This window comes from Dendrobates tinctorius, unplaced genomic scaffold (assembly GCF_039654945.1).
Source record: "Dendrobates tinctorius isolate UK_male_01 unplaced genomic scaffold, ASM3965494v1 ptg000016l, whole genome shotgun sequence".
NCBI classification, from domain to species: Eukaryota; Metazoa; Chordata; class Amphibia; order Anura; family Dendrobatidae; genus Dendrobates; species Dendrobates tinctorius.
The window spans coordinates 68,321,858-68,339,456 of record NW_027361684.1 but is presented as its reverse complement, the minus strand read 5'-3'; the positions used below and the strand labels follow the sequence as shown (position 1 = coordinate 68,339,456).

The following is a 17,599-nucleotide window of genomic DNA, read 5'->3' as shown; positions in this document are numbered from 1 at the left end:
ACTCTGTCACGCGGACTGAATTAGAAGATCAGACTCGTTGCTTTAAAAGGGGGGGCTGGTAACTTAAAATCATTATCTTCATCTATTATCCTTGATTACCTCCAAGGAAATGGGTGCAGTCATTGCTTTGCATAGGCAAGGACATATTTTGCAAAATTGTCTCTAAATCAACCATTTATCTGACAATTTTCAAAAGAGAGGTTCAATTGATGTCATGTGAAGAAAACTCCTGGACACCCAAGAAAGTCCAGTAAGAGTCAGGACCGTCTCCTAAAGAGGATTGGTTCAACACCAGTGCAGACCTTGCTCAGGAATGGCAGGAGACAAGTCGATCTGCACCAACAGCGAGGGGAAGGCTTCTCGGTGGCTCGCCTGGTGTAAAGAAGGGCAGCACAGAAGACACTTATTTCCAAGAAAAACTATCAAAGGCAGACTGACATTCTTCAGGATGTACAGGCATTGGACTGCAAAGGCATGGAGTAAAGTTATTTTCTCTTATGAAGCCCCCCTCAAAAATTGTTTTTGGACATCATGAAGAATGATTATCTGGAGAAGTAAGGGTGAATGCTACCATATGCCCCTTGTCATGTCAACAGTAAAGCATCTGGAGACCATTTGTACGGTAGCTTTTCATCCAAGGGAGTGGGCTAACTCAATTTTACCTAAGAACACTGCCATGATTAAAGAATGGGATCTAAATATCCTCAAAGAACAACTTCTCTCAACACTTCAGGAGTAATTTGGTGATGAACAATGATTTCTATAGAGTGATGAAGCACCATGTCACAAGGTAAAAGTAATAACTAAGTGACTTAAAGCTTTGGGTATTTGACCAGGTAACTCCCCAGAATCTCAATCCCTTTGAGAACCTCAAAAACCAGGTGGACAAAGAGCACAGAAATATGGAAACTTAAAGAACTGATTAGACAACAAATGGTTACCATCCATTAGGATTTGGCCCAGAAGCGGATACCCAGCATGTCAGGACAAGATGCAGAAGTCCTAAAACTTAAGACTATGTTCACATAGAGCAGCTGAATGTAGGCGCAAATACTGTAGGAGAAAAGACTGAACACAGCCTAAAGGTGAAGACTGTAAATATTAAAGGGGACCTGACATCTGATACATGCTGCCCCCTCTTAAAGGCAGCATGTATCAAACATTTATGATTAAAATTATGCGGCCACGGTCCAACTATGAAACGATGTGATGTTTCAGGGGAAAAAATATATAATCTAATAGCCACATCAAAGACTAATCAGACAGGCGGGTCCACAGTGGTTGCTCCTTGCCCACTCCCCTTGAAAGATACACAATACATGAATTCACAGAGACGCGCCACTGCAGGGAAGCGGGTGAGAGAAGCCGCTGGAGACCAGCCTTAGTCTCCCCCTATAGCTCAGTCCAAGGTGACTATAAAAAAACTAAGTTTTCTAACTTCTGGTTTCGGCACCAGCGTGGCTGCAGCGGGGTGAGGGAGCTCCGCAATTCAGCCTGACAACGAGCGACTTAACTTGACCAACGGCTCGCGCTACTCGCAGGAAAGGTTACCGCTGACATCACCGCATACCGGAGGCACCGTGGACCGCTGGCTCTGAAGCACGGGCGGCGATAACAGAGCCGTGGGAGCACGCGAGACGGCAGGGGAAATCACCAAGATGGCAGCGGCCGCAGCAGCGCCACAAAGCGGGAAGCAAAGGGGTAAGGGAAACCCAGAGGCACAGTTGAAAACAACAAGGCCAGAGCGGGAAGAGACAGGGGGAAACCGCATTAGCCCCAAAGGAGATCGCCGGCCGGAATTACAAGACAGGGAAGGTCCTGTGACAGGGACGCTTATACAGGGAGACCGCAGGGAGCTGGCAAGAGAGGTGGCCGGATAGCTCACGGGGGATATAAAAATCGCAGTGACGGAGGCAGTAAAAGACGCTCTAGAAGAGATTCATGAAATATCAGCGCAGCATGCCAGCAGGCTGGAGCACTTGGAGCAGAGGGTGTCGGATATGGAAGATAGGACAATTCAGCTTGAACAGGAGCCATGGGGGGGGAAGCTCTCCTTTGTGCAATTTTGCAACTGACCAAATGACCAGAGATGTGTGGAGGCAACAACACCCTGTCGAGCGGCAATACACCCACTATTCACACCCGCACAACACATGGTCCCGTATTGTCATGTTCCTGGTTAGTGAGAGCCTAAATGCCAAGGTTAAAGAGGCTGAGATAGGTGATTTAGTCATTTCCGATCATACCCCAGTTGTCCTGACTTTATTTGATTTGCACCCAAAAGGCTCGGACATAATTTGGAGGTTCCCTCATTTCTTAAAAAAAAAGACAAAGACTTCGCCAAACTGTTTGGAGAGTGGTGGTCAAAGTGCTTGCACCACAACCACCAACCTGCAACGGACCACACACTACTCTGGGAGGCGGCTAAAGCCGTTCTCAGAGGTAAAATCATAGCATACACTCTAGTGATAAAGAGGAGAGTGACTGACCAATATATAAAGACAAGTAACTTTGTAAGACAAGCGTACAATAAGTTCCAAGAGCACCCCATTGAGGTCAATAAAAGAGCTTGCTTGGAAGCGAAGTCAGAATTTGACACGTGGGCTAGAAAGAAGGAGATGTTGGGGGAAGTCATTGAGGGATGCTGAGTTCCATAGGTTTGGTGACAAAGCTGGACGCATGATGGCTAACCTAGTCAAAGGCAGACGCCCAGGGACTCAAATAGCAGCACTTAAAAGGCAGGATGACTCCATAACGACTAACCTGCGAGAAATAAACAGAATTTTGGATGGGTTTTACGCTTCTCTGTACGAACCCCGATGGTCTGATCAGGCGCAAGGAAGGAGATGGCTGGATGGTATGGAACTCTCGTCGATCTCTGAAACTGATCTATTAGATCTTAACAAGGAAATAACGGAGGAAGAGATTTCTAGGTTTATCAGGGATCTAAATATTCATAAGGCCCCTGGGCCGGACGGGTTTGACGCCAGCCTCTATAAAATTTTGAAGGACCAGATGGCCCCGCTTTTTAAAAATCTATACAATGACTTTCTAAAAGGCCGAACTATTTCTGATCATATGAACACAGTTCATATTAAACTCATCCCAAAAGGCGAAAAACCCACGGATAACCAGGCCAACTTTTGCCCTCTCTCTTTGATCAACCAGGATCTAAAAATTGTGACAAAAATTATGGCAGACAGACTGGCAGGGATTCTTCCTAAACTATTGGGACCTGAACAAGCGGGATTTGTGAGGGGGAAATCAGCGGTAGGGAACATAAGACGTTCAATGATGGTTCTGGAGGCAGTGTGGTTGGGAGACCAACAGGGAGGAGCTCCGGCCATGGTCATGCTAGATGCAGAGAAAGCATTTGATAGTGTGGGGTGGCCATGGTTGGAGCAGGTGCTGGACAAGTTTGCTGTGCAGGGAGGATTCAGAAACTTCTTGTCATCGATCTACTCTAATCCCAAAGCCAGAGTTCATACACCGGGGTTTTTGATCAGACATAATATCATTGGGGAGAGGCACGAGACAGGGCTTCCCCCTTTCGCCACTATTGTTTAATTTGGCCATTGAACCACTTGCCAAGTTTATTAATGCGGGCCCCAGCTTCCAGGGGACTAAAGTGGGTGAGAGAGATAAAATCTAGTTTCTTTGCGGATGATATTGTCCTTTATATGGCAGACCCAAAACGAGACCTTCCTAGATTGAGGAGGGAGCTGGATACCTTCGGAGAGATATCGGGGTTTAGGCTTAATATAACTAAGTGTGAAGCTTTGTTTCTTTCTCATAGGCCTCAAGGAGTTGGCCAACTAGAATGGGGCCATGCTTCCACACATGGCATACCAATAGCAAGTAGGGTGATAAAATACTTGGGGATCTTTTTGGGAAAAGACACTAGAGACATCTATAGACTCAACTTTGACCCAATTATAAATAAAATAATACAAGAACTAACAAGATGGAAAGATTTGCCATTGTCGCTCTAGGGAAGGAACTATTTGATCAAGATGATTAGCTTTTCCCGCTTACTATATCCCCTGAAAACACTGCCCATCCTTTTAAGACACGTAGATATAAATAAGCTCAACAAAGCCTTTTCTGACTTTCTATGAAGAGGGAGAAAAAGTAGAATTAGCAAACGTACATTGATGTTACCAAGGGATGAGGGGGGATGGCATTGCCCAACATTAGAGGGTACAACCTGGCCTGCATCGCCAGACACATTCTTGATTGGCTAAGACACACTAGCAAACATTCTGCATTTAAACAAAATTTGACCGGTGCAAAAGTATGGGCACCTCAACATAAAAGTGACATTAATATTTCGTATATCCTCCTTTTGCAAAAATAACAGCCTCTAGTCGCTTCCTGTAGCTATTAATGAGTTCCTGGATCCTGGATGAAGGTATTTGTGACCATTCCTGTTTACAAAACAATTAGATTAGGTTAATGTGTTGAGGTGATAGGCCAGTCTGAAAAAATACATTTTCAGGGCACACTTAAAATTGTGGGGATTGGGGACTAATCGTATTGACCTGGGAAGTGCATTCCAAAGAACTGGCGCAGCTTACAGCTCGTGTAAAGTCTTGGAGACGGGAGTGGGAGGTTCTGATTATTGAGGATGCCAACCTCAGGTCATCAGCAGAACGGAGGGCGCGGGTAGGGTGGTATACTGAAACAAGGGAGGAGATGTAGGGTGGTTCTGAGTCATGGAGGGCTTTGTGGGTGAGGGTAATAAGTTTATACTGAATTCTGGAGTGGATGGATAGCCAGTGTAATGACTGGCACAAGGTAGAGGCATCGGTGTAACGATTGGTGAGGAATATGATCCTGGCTGCAGCATTCAAGAAAGATTGGAGAGGGGAGAGTTTGGTAAGAGGAAGACCGATTAGAAGAGAGTTACAATAGTCGAGACGAGAATGAATAAGAGAAACAGAAAGAGTTTTTGCAGAGTCAAAAGTAAGAAAAGGTCGAATTCTAGAAATGTTTTTGAGGTGCAGATGACAAGAGCGAGCCAGTGATCGGATGTGGGGGGCAAAGGAAAGCTCGGAGTCAAGCATGACCCCAAGACAGCGGGCATGTTGCTGGGGAGTAATAATGGAACCACACACAGAAATGGCAATGTCGGGTATAGGTACATTAGTAGAGGGAGGAAACACAAGGAGTTCAGTGTTTTCTAGAAAGGCTGGCGTGATGTCAGGAGAAGAAGCGTATAATTGGGTATCAGCATAGAGATGGTACTGGAAACCAAATCTACTGATTGTTTGACCAATAGGGGCAGTGTACAAGGAGAAGAGGAGGGAGCCTAGAACCGATCCTTGAGGAACCCCAACAGTAAGGGGAAGGTGAGGAGGAGGAGGAACCGGCAAAAGATACAGTAAAGGAACGGTCAGAGAGATAGGAGGAGAACCAGGAGAGAACGGTGTCCTTGAGGCCAATGGAACGGAGCATAGTGAGGACGCGCTGATGATCCACAGTGTCGAATGCTGCAGAGAGATCCAAGAGAATTAGCATGATTTAAGGCTGACCAAGTCAAACACTCAACTATTGCATACAGTTGCAATCTTGTACAAAAGACTTATTTTAAGACAATGGTTGGAGGGGAACACACCGGGTCTTCGTCAGCTGTTCGTGGAATTAAAGAGTGTAATGACTCTAGAGAAAGTAGCAGAAGAGAGCGACAAAGACAGTAAAACACTAGGTTTTTCTGACATGCCGCAGTGTCAGTGGACTGGGTACCGTGTATTAGCTGTCAGGTTCCCTGCATGTCTTACTAAGCTTGATGTATTTGTCAATAAAAGTGTAAGAACTTTTTAAATACTTATAATTGTACTTCATTAACTATAGAAACATCTGACTTAGGGTGTGTGCACACGCTGCGGATTGATCCGCACGGATTTTGCAAAATCCGCAGATCAAAAGACCTGCGGTTTATCTGCGGATTAGCCTGCGGTTTTGCCCTGCGGTTTATCACCTCTGCAATGGAGATGGTAAACCGCAGCAGAATCCGCAGAAAGAATTGACATGTCAATTTTCTGCAGATTAGAAACCGCAGCAAATCCGCACCGTCTGCACTGCAGTTTCCATTTCCCATAGGATATTATGGTACTGTACACCGCATCAGAAACTGCTGCGGATTCGCAGGGCCAAAACCGCTGCGGATCCGCAGCAAAATCCGCAGCGTGTGCACACACCTTAAGGCCTGTTTCACACTTCAGTTTTTGGACATCAGTCAAAATCCGCCACCTTTAGAAAAAAACAGATCCACCCCTTTTTTTCTGGCGGATCCGTTTTTTTCCCCATAGATTTACATTAGCGGCGGATTTTGACTGATGGTCATCCATTGCATCCGTTTTTTTGACGGATTTCCTAAAATTTTAGTGGTTCCCGGGCGGAGCAGACGGACAATGAAACTTTTTTTTACACTGCCGGACCGCTTTTTCTGACTGCGCCTGCCAGGGAGAATTTCTGGGCGATGCATTTTAACCCTATACGCAGTCTTGAAGCGGCGAAACTCTCTCTTTCTTTCCTTTTCCAGGCCGCGGTTCCTTTAAATTTCTTAACCTTTCCAACTTCAGCGGATCAGTCAAAAAAAACGGTCCGGTGACATCCGTTGGTGGCACAACGGAAACTGATCCGTTTTTCCAATCTTTGGCGGATTGCAACTGAACAAAAAAAACTGAAGTGTGAAACAGGCCAAAAAGGTTGAGGGACAAGTGTATGGAGCCTCACATTACACATTCGGCTTTGGGCAGACGTCCGCACTATAACGTTTAGCCGCAGATCCTACCTTATACATGGAGATCGTGTCTAAGGAGCGTCCTGTGTATATGAAAATCTGCAGCACGCTCATATCCACGGAGCTCATTTTTATCCACCCCACCCACGCGTCACTTTCATCTATGCTCCTATTACATTGCTCTCTGGTAACAGAAACCAGCATAAATTAGAAATCAGTGTCCCGACCGGAGAGCAAAGTATTAACAACTATGAGAAACCATGTAACGCAATCTACCACAGATAGTACACAGTATAAAACCTGGGCTAAGTGGTCGAGTACACACCAGACTTTACGTCCAGAAATTGTGCTGCGTGCTACAGTTTCATGGAGTTGATGAAATCTCCTGCACACACTGTCAGATTATTCTGGAGATCACAGTGCAATCCACTATTCCTGCAGCAGAATCTACAGCAAAATCAATATAATTTGGTGTAAAAATTTTTTAACTGTGTGTCTTCTCTAAAGTAGACTTCCCTGGGAAAAAAGTGTGTTGTGAAAAAGTGAGATTTTCTAACAAGTTGAGAACATCTACAGATAAAATACATTTGTGCAATCCCGAAAATGAGTAATTCAGTGACTCAGGAATAAACTATGCCTGGACTGCACCACAAATGCTGCAACCTCTAATGTAGGAGTCACGGGGCAGAGCAATCTGCTGTTAGGATTGGGGCCACCATATACTTTAGATTGGCAGCTAGACCTAATGAAATCGGTGGTCCAGCCAACCATGGTCAACCAATCCTTTCTTATCATTTCTTATCATGAATGCAGAATTTTAGCCCCAACAAAAGCAGATATCTCATCTAAAAAGGTCAGGTTTCACAACACTACGCTTACAAGGAACAACTACTCCTATGAACGCTCTTTCCTTGATAATCTGGCCGTGTGCGCAGGCTGCTGATCACCTGGAGAACAAGCAAAGCTTTTGCTCAACGCATGATTAAGGCCCTGTCTCACATAGCGAGATCGCTGAAGCCTCACAGATTTTATGACGCAACAGCGACCTCGCCTGCGATCTCGTTACGTGTGACACATAGCGGTGACCAGGCCCCCGCTGCGATGTCGCTGATTGTGCTCAAATGTCCTGGGCCATTTTTTGATCGCTGGTGTCCCGCTGGCCAGCATGCATCGCTGTGTTTGACCCTGACGAGCGACCTCGTTAGCGACTCAGAAATCATGGACGCAGGCGGGAGTCATCAGAATCGCTGCTGTGTGACAAGGTCCTAACGACCGCCGAGGTCGTTATACGGATTGCTGGATCGTTGCTGCGTCGTTGGGTAAATCTGCCCGTTTGAGAGCTTACTAGCAACCATTTAGCGACGCACCAGCGATCCTTACCAGGTCGTATCGTTGTCAGGATCGCTGGTGCGTCGCTAAGTGTAACTGTACCCTTAAGGTACTGTCACACTTAGCGATGTACCAGCGATCCCGACCAGCGATATGACGTGGTCAGGATCGCTGGTACATCGCTAAGTGGTCGCTAGTGAGCTGCCACACAGGCAGATCTCACCAGCGACATGGCTGGGGACGGGGGTCACTACTTACCTGTCACACCAGGCGATCCTGCGTCCTCCCGCCCGGCTCCACGCGTCGCTCGTCGTCACAGCAGGAAGCTGACGACGAGAAACAGTCCTGGACGTTCTCGCGCGATCAGCAGCGGGGGAGCGGGTTGTAGGTAAGTATCAGACATAGCGATATCGCTAGCAATATCGCTATAACGTCACAAGTTATAGCGATATCGCTTAGTGTGACAGTACCTTTAGACAGGCTTAAAAATCATTGATCTTGGCAGCGCATCATCCTGTGTGCATAGAACACCACTATTGTTCTGTGTCCATTTTAAGTGTGTCGACCTGTCTAAACAGGCTATCAAATAACCGCCGAATGGCTTTTATTAAGTCATTGGGTGGTGGTTTACATCTACTAGTCGGTCAGTGTAAACAAGCCTCTATTCCTGTTGCTCATATTTGTTAAGGCCCTTATACACATTAGACTTAAGTCGGCTGCACCCACCGATATCAGTGGGTTCGGCTGAAGGTCTAATGTGTATGGAGAAGTTATCTGACTGATAGGACAGATCATATCTGATTTCAGACTGCCGATCGCATTGTTCTCCCAGAGATAAGACGCTGGCCGAGGCGACAGCTTTTTCATAGAACACAGGAGCTTTCAAAACAAACAAGCGCTCCTGTGCATCGGAGAGTCGTCTGAACGACTGGCTGAAGTATTGTTGGCGAACAGCCATCTAGTGCGTATGGCGAACCGTATTTGTTAATAAATGTTGATCATTACAGGATCCACACACAAGGATTAGAGTCTGACTTAACTGCCTGAAGACTCAACAAGTGGATTTGTACATTAGTCAATTTTGTAGAGAAGAAGTCTACTGGTAGGTGTTTGGGTACCGTTACACCTAGTGATGCACCAGCGATCCCGACTAGCGATATGAAGCGGTCAGGATCGCTGGTGCATCGCTAGGTGGTCGCTAGTGAGCTGCCACAAAGGCAGATCTCACCAGCGACATCGCTGGGGACGGGGATCGCTACTTACCTGTCAGACGCGGCGATCCTGCGTCCTCCCGCCCGGCTCCACGCGTCGCTCGTCGGCGCCACAGGAAGCGCCGCAGGAAGTGACCGACGAGGAATGGTCCAGGAGTCTCTCGCGCGATCAGCGATAACCAGCGGGGGAGCCGGTCGGAGGTAAGTATCACATGCAGCGATATCGCTGCAACGTCACAAAATCGGTGACTTTACAGCGATATTGCTAGCGATATCGCAGTGTGTAACGGGGGCTTTTCTGACCCTGCTCTATTGAGTTTAGAAGAATGGGCTAATCAGTAATGCTAACTACTGCTCAAATAACTCATCTGATGCCTGTGGTCAGTACAGACTAAACAACCTTGGCAAAATGTCTACTTTTATTTTTACTAAGCAAGTGGATTATTTGGTCTTTCAAACAAGCCTTTTTTTAACTGTTTAATGGCAGCAATCACTTCTTGCAGATGAGGTTACCAATTGTGCTCAGCACTGTCCTTATAGTACTACAGAAGCATCAGTAATGGTTGCACATTGGAAGCCATCATGCAGAGTAGGCCTAAAAGGGATTATGCAACCTAAACAGCTGCAAACAAAGAAGTTCTTCATTTACTGCCTATAAATATAATAAAAATTGGACAACCCCATACTCCTAAAAGGAACTGGTCAGCTGGACTACACACCACGTTTTTGGCTTCTTTATTAGTGGTGGTTTTAGCTATGCTGTCTGAAAAACACCTCTGAAGAGTAAATGCTTATTTTATAAGCAGATAGGGGATAACTTGCTGATCACTAGGCCTCAAACTGCTGGGACCCCCAGATATCAGCTCTGTAGCCTCCTCTTGAATGGGGCAAAGGTGGTCTCTGCTTTATTTATTAACAAAGGGACTGTCATAAATATGGAAGCAAGAAACTGAGCTTTTCTGGTAGTGCCATAGAGAAAAAAAAGTGGAGGTCGAGAGATTGCACCTCCGTCCAAACAAGACTGGGTTGCAGAGTCCAAATATTGAGGTTCTCCAGACTTAAGGCCCCGTCACACTAAGCGACTTACCAGCGATCCCGACACCGATATCAAGGTGTCAGGATCGCTAGTAAGTCGCTATGTGATCGCTGGTGAGCTGTCACACAGACAGCTTCACCAGCGATCAGCACAGCGATGCCGAGCGCCCGGCATCGCTGGCCATCCCTGTAAAAAATAGAATCAAAATAAAAAATATAGTTATTCTCACCTTCCGACGTCCCGTTCAGCCATCCTGCCTCTCTCCACGCTCCGGTCCCAGTGATCCTTTGCGAGAATGACTGAGAGATGTCACGGTCTCGAGGGATAACAAAGTCTCGCGGTCATTCGTGCAAAGGATCACTGGGACCGGAGTGTGGAGAGAGGCAGGATGGCTGAACGGGACGTCGGAAGGTGAGAATAACTATATTTTTTATTTTTTTTTTAATTATTTTTTACACCTGATCGCTGGTCTCCCGCCTGTCACACACAGCGATGCGTGCTGGCCAGCGGGAGACCAGCGACCAAAGAAATGTCCAGAGGTTTCTTCCAGCGATCCCGGCAGGGGGGCCGCTCGCTGATCGCTGTCACACACAGCGATCTCGCTGGTGAGATCGCTGTTACGTCACAAAAGTTGTGACTCAGCAGCGATCTCGCTACCGAGATCGCTTAGTGTGACGGGGCCTTTAAGCCGGGATCACACATGCGAGAAACTCAGAAGAGTCTTGCATCTTAATACCCAACACTGACGAATGGCACTGAGTGGAGAGCTCAGCTGCACAGAAATGCACGCAGCTGAACGCTCCGCTCCCGAGCGCCGGCGGCAGTGCTGGGTATTAAGATGCGAGACTCGACTGACTTTCTCGCATGTGTGATCCTGGCCTTATTCTCATAATCGGCAGGGGGTTTTGAGTCATATATGCGCACCTCAAGCCTGACAACAGGGCTATGGAGCAGAGGTGCATATGATGGACTAAAACCATGGCAATTCCAAGATTGGGGCTCTGCAGCCTAGTCTTGGATTGAGAGGAGATATGCATGCTCAACCTCCACTCCATTCAGTCTCTACAGGCCTGCTGGAGAAAGCAGAGCTCTCTTCTCCACTATTCCAGCAGTCTCATTAACAATGAAGCGCAGACATGTGCATTTTTGTCCCATTCAAAACAGGGCTGCTGAGCCCCAGTCTGAGGATTAGGGCTCATTCTAACATGCGAGAAACTTGAACGAGTCTCGCACGTCAATACCCGGCACTGCTGCCGGCACTCAGGAGCGGAGCGTGCGGCTGCATGTATTTCTATGCAGCTTAACGCTCCGATCCAAGTGCCGGCGGCAGTGCCGGGTATTGACGTGCGAGACTCGTCCGAGTTTCTCGCATGTGCCCTTACTTAGGGGCTCAGTGGTTGGGCCCTCATCGATCAGCAAGTTACCCCCCTATACAATGGATAAGGGATACCTTTGTTTGTGTGGAACACCTCTGTCAATTGTTTGTGCTGTATTATAATTACCCTACGCACATCATCGGGGAAGAGCCGTTTGTCACAGTCACTGCTGTAAATACACACATTGAAGAATAATATAATTACCGCACTATGCCAAAAAGGATTTGAGGTCAGCAGAATCACTGCTGAGATTCCGGACCATTCCTGTCCCCATCATGTGCTAGATCAGTGCGCTATGCATGTGCTAGGAGCCTGATCGCTCCACATAACGTGGAATCATGCTCGCAGAGGCTTGCTGCTGTGCTAAGAGGGTCTGACGCCAGCAGAAATACTGCACAGGAGCAGTGTACTTACACTCTCGCCTGATGCACGCGCAGTGCAAATACAAAGCCCATAACCAGGACGCAAACACCAGATGTTAGGGATTCTGCAGACATCTGACCCACTGGTCAGTATTTGTAAGCCAAAACTAGGAAAGGGTGAACACAGACGTGGAGACGCGTTTCGATTACACATTTCCTTTGATCGTTTCACTCCTGATTATGGCTTACAAATACTGACTAAATACTGAACGTGTCAGGCTATGTGCACACGGTGCAGATTCTGCTGCAGATCCGCAGCGTTTCATGCTCTGCGGGTCCGCAGCAGATTTAGGTGCGTTGTACAGTACCATTGTTTTCAATGGTAAACTGGAAAACGTTGTGCACATGCTGCGGATTTTTCCGCGCGGCTTTGCTGGGGGTTCAAATCCGCAGCATGTCAATTCTTTGTGCGGAATCCGCAGCGGTTTCATACCTTCTCCATTGTAGAGGTGTGAAACCGCAGGGCTAATCCGCAGGTAAACCCCAGGTCTTTTGACCTGAGAATTTACCTGCGGATTTTTCCACATCCGCGTGGAAAAATCCGCAGGACAAAAATCTGTGTGTGCACATAGCCTCATAATACAGACAGCACTCGATTAAAAGTCAACATCTTGGAGATGCTAACGTAAAGGAGCCCTGTGAGGTTTTGGGGGTTGTTTACAGTCAAATCCAGCTACCCCTTCAACATGCTGTTAGTTGAAGTAAAAAAATGGCCCAAGAAAAATCACATACCCCTCCTAGATGAGGGTCTTCTGTAAACTTCAACTTAGCTGATGCTGCGATCACCCCCTGCAGATCACATTCTGCATCCGAGGTGTGCCATTTCACAGAGGCATGGGAACCACGCCAGGCATGTTTGCATTGTCAGTAACAGAGACTGGGGGAGGGGGAAGGCCAAAATTAAAGAATGGTAAAGGATGACATTCTTCCAGCCTTCCTCTAGGTCTCACTCACATGATTACAATATCGTTACATCTGTAAGTGATTTATTGGTCAACTAGCTAAAGAGCCCGGCGTTGCCTGGGCATAGTAACCAACTGTGGTTAGTTATAACAAATTATAATGATTATATTGCACATAAAAACATTACACATCATATATTCAACACTACAGATTTGCAACACAAATTAACTAAACGATTACCCAAGTATCCTCTCCTGTGTGATACTTTCTGCTGAGCCGTGTATCTAATCCTATTCTGTGCGATACTGTCTGCTGAGCCGTGTATCTAATCCTATCCTGTGTGATACTGACTGCTGAGCAGTGTATCTAATCCTATCCTGTGTGATACTGACTGCTGGGCCGTGTATCTAAGCCTATCCTGTGTGATACTGACTGCTGGGCCGTGTATCTAATCCTATCCTGTGTGATACTGACTGCTGAGCCGTGTATCTAATAGACGATAAAACCATAGAAATGATAAGAATAATAGGCCTCAGTTACCACAACTGTCTACAAAGAAAACAGTTGCTGATAGCAACCAGTCACAGCTTATTTTTCATCTTTTAAACAGCTCTGGGACAGCGTGGTGAGTATTGAGTGGTGACTTTTATGTGATGAGGTTGGTGTATGTGTGGTGAAATGTGTGCTGAGGGTGGTATATGTGTTGAATCACGTGGTAGTGTGTGTCGCATTTTGTGTGTGTGTTCATATCCCCGTGTGTGGTGAGTATCCCATGTCAGGGCCCCACCTTAGTAACTGTACAGTATATACTCTTTGGCGCCATCGCACTCATTCTTTAAGTCCCCCTTGTTCACATCTGGCAGCTGTCAATTTGCCTCCAACACTTTTCCTTTCACTTTTTCCCCATTATGTAGATAGGGGCAAAATTGTTTGGTGAATTGGAACGCTCAGGATTAAAATTTCGCCTCACAACATAGCCTATGACGCTCTCGGGGTCCAGACATGTGACTGTGCAAAATGTTGTGGCTGTAGCTGCGACGGTGCGGATGCCAATCCCGGACATACACACATACATACACACCCACATTGAGCTTTATATATTAGATGCTATCTGTAAGGATCCAGGACAAAGACAGATATTGTCAAATACATCTGGCAGATGAGTAAACATTAGTCATGGAAACGTTAGGACCCAGGATAGAAATTTTTACCAAATGAAATAAATAACACACAGATTCACAAGTCACTCAGTTGGAACATTGTGGTCATTTCTATACCAAGTATGAAACAATGTGTCATTCCCAGGGCTGTGGAGTCGGAGTCGTGGAGTCGGAGTCGGTGCTCATTTTGGTGGAGTCGGAGTCGGAGTTGGAGTCGGTATAAAATGGACCGACTCCGACTCCTAAAATATATAATAAATTGGGTACAGTAATTCAATGCAGGATGTGCTGAATATTTTTTCATAGGAGTTTGGGAAAGTTATGAAATGTCCTATAAATGGCTGTTATATTCCTGATCTAAGGCTACATTCACACACAGCGTTTTTCCTGTGTTTTTTGAGGATACGTTTTTAAGCTGCAAAAGCTGATCATCTTTTTAAAAAACTGCATCACCTGAAAGGTTTTTGAGCTCATAGATAATGTTTTCAATAGCAAAAGCAGATTAGAAATCTGCTCTATCTATCCATTTATCCATATCTGTCTATCCATATCGTATCTGTACCAAAAAGAATGAAAACCGGGTAGTACACCAATATATATTCTGTTCTATATAAATATCTTGATTATTGGATCATAAAAATGATTAAATGTCTGAGGTTCACATTGTACTACAATAAATTTTTCACTTAAATATAAGCAATATGTGTGGGAGTCGGAGTCGGTGTAAGGGAAATTGAGGAGTCGGAGTCGCAGGTTTGGCTTACCGACTCCACAGCCCTGGTCATTCCTACACCAACTTCCGAACAGACAAAAAATACACATTGTGAACATCACCGTCCTGTTGAATGTGAAATAAGTGACTACGCCGGGGTCTCAGACTAGTGGTTCTCCAGGATTTGACAAACCACATGCTGACCAAAACCACTGGGACTCGCAGAGTATTGTACTGGGCGCCGCGCCTACAAGCCGGCCTGTCGGGCACACAGCGAACACGTTCATCAGATACACAAGTCACACAGGCGTCACTCACGCTGGTATGGGAAAGGATTTGGGAGTTTTGTTTTTGGTTAATTTCCCCTTTAAAGGGAACCTGTCACCCCCCCAGGCGTTTTTAAGTAAAAGAGCCACCTTGTGCAGCACTAATGCTGCATTCTGTCAAGGTGGCCCTTTTATTTAGGGTACCTTCCACGGCAGAAATAAGAGTTTATAAAATTGGTCAGACATACCTGATATTTGACAGGGGGGCAGGTCTTTCCCCATCTGACACAGACGCCTCACATCTGTCACTCATGTCTTCCTGCATTTTTGGATCCGCCTCCACATCGCTTTATTCAAATTCTGGCGCCTGCGCTGTCCTATTCTTGGGCATGCGCAGTTACCGCTGCCAGTCCTCGCTCATGACTTCCTGCCCTTCATATCGCGCCTGCATGGACGCGTGGCCAGAGAACCCGACCCGCAGTCGCTTATGGTCTATTCACACTGCGTGGCTGGGAATCTCGGGCATGCGCAGTAGTTATCTGCGGCTCTCCGACTCCATGAAATCCCTCCGCCTCTTTGCAGCATCATCGGTGGGAGAAACTGACGAAGCAGAATTTGAAAAGAGCGATGTGGAGGCAGATCCAAAAAAGACATGAGTGACGGATGTGAGGCGTCTCTGTCAGATGGGGAAAGACCTGCCCCCCTGTCAAATATCAGGTATGCCAGACCAATTTTATAAACGCTTATTTCTGCGGTGGAAGGGACGCTAAATAAAAGAGCCACCTTGACAGAATGCAGCATTAGTGCTGCACAAGGTGGCGCTTTTACTTAAAAACGCCTGGGGGGGTGACAGGTTCCCTTTAACTCAAAATTCTGCAATACTGTAAATCCGCATAAGCTGTAGTATATAGAATACACGGAAGAACAACAATAAGATCTGCTCAACCCTCGACGATTAAGGACAAACTATCAATAGGAGCATTACCCACATCCACATGGTAGAAAAATAAAAGGTCCTGTTATACACATGGTTAGGATTTTCATAGTTGCTCACAGCAGCACGAGGAACATTCGGCCTGGAGGCTCCAGGGACACTTTGTAGAAATGGCCGTACCACTGGTCCCACCACCAATTCCATGTAATGCTGAGCTGTTAGTGTACCTGGAATGAAGAACGGAGGTGGTCTGGCTGCCATCCACGCACCCACCACGATAATACCAGGAGTAACACCAGTGTGACCGTCCCTTGTGAAGACCTCTAACCAACACATTCATGGTGCAGGGCAAGGCAGCACTGGAGGTCTTTACTCTTCAGTGATGACCCCCGCTTTTGTCTAGGGAGCAAGGATTACAAGAGAGTGGGCTCTAGACCACATGGACAACTCTAAAGAGAGGGCTTCACAAGGGAACGCTACACCATGATTATGGCGTGGAATGGTATAATGTACGGTGACCGGACCCGCCAGTCTTCCTTACAGGTGCACTAACAGCTCGATGTTACATTGATTTGGCAGTGGAACCAGTCATACAGCCATTTCTCCAAGTGTCCCAGGAGCCATTATTCAATGTGACAAAGCCTGGCCGCATGTTCGTGCTCACATGGCGTGCCATCATGCCCTGTAGGGTTTCCGGACAGGTCTCCCACAAAAAATCTGGGAAGTATTGGTCCGGATTTGGAGAGGGGGCTGCCAGCAGCGGATCTTGATGATTCAGAGAGGAAGAACAATGGTCAGAGGAACTTCACTAACCTCATTTGTAGCAGCCAAGATGTGTAAGTGTATGCCTGTGGGTGGCGCTCTGACGCTACACAGAATGAACTGACATTTGTAAATGTTGTGTCCATCATTTGTGAATCACTAATGTCTCCACCCTGTGATGCCCCATCATTCCCTCACTTCTTAATGTTGCAAGTCCTATGTTGAATCCCTGAATATGTGTCTGGTGTCCATTAGTTTGGGGCTGCACGTGCATACGTGGGGGCACAGCTACCTATAGAAGTGGGGGGGCACGGCTACCTATAGAAGTGGGGGGGCACGGCTACCTATAGAAGTGGGGGGGCACGGCTACCTATAGAAGTGGGGGGCACAGCTACCTATAGAAGTGGGGGGGCACAGCTACCTATAGAAGTGGGGGGGCACAGCTACCTATAGAAGTGGGGGGGCACAGCTACCTATAGAAGTGGGGGGGCACAGCTACCTATAGAAGTGGGGGGGCACAGCTACCTATAGAAGTGGGGGGGCCACAGCTACCTATAGAAGTGGGGGGCCACAGCTACCTATAGAAGTGGGGGGGCCACAGCTACCTATAGAAGTGGGGGGGGCACAGCTACCTATAGAAGTGGGGGGCACGGCTACCTATAGAAGTGGGGGGGCACGTCTACCTATAGAAGTGGGGGGCACGTCTACCTATAGAAGTGGGGGGGCACGGCTACCTATAGAAG

The 17,599-nt window shown here is 46.9% G+C and overlaps 1 protein-coding gene across 1 annotated transcript in view; it reads right to left on the bottom strand.

The window, feature by feature from the left end:
* Positions 1-17,599, bottom strand: part of LOC141080608 (CD99 antigen-like protein 2) — a 74,882-nt gene that overhangs the window by 56,557 nt on the left and 726 nt on the right. The gene's annotated exons all lie outside the window — the stretch shown is intronic.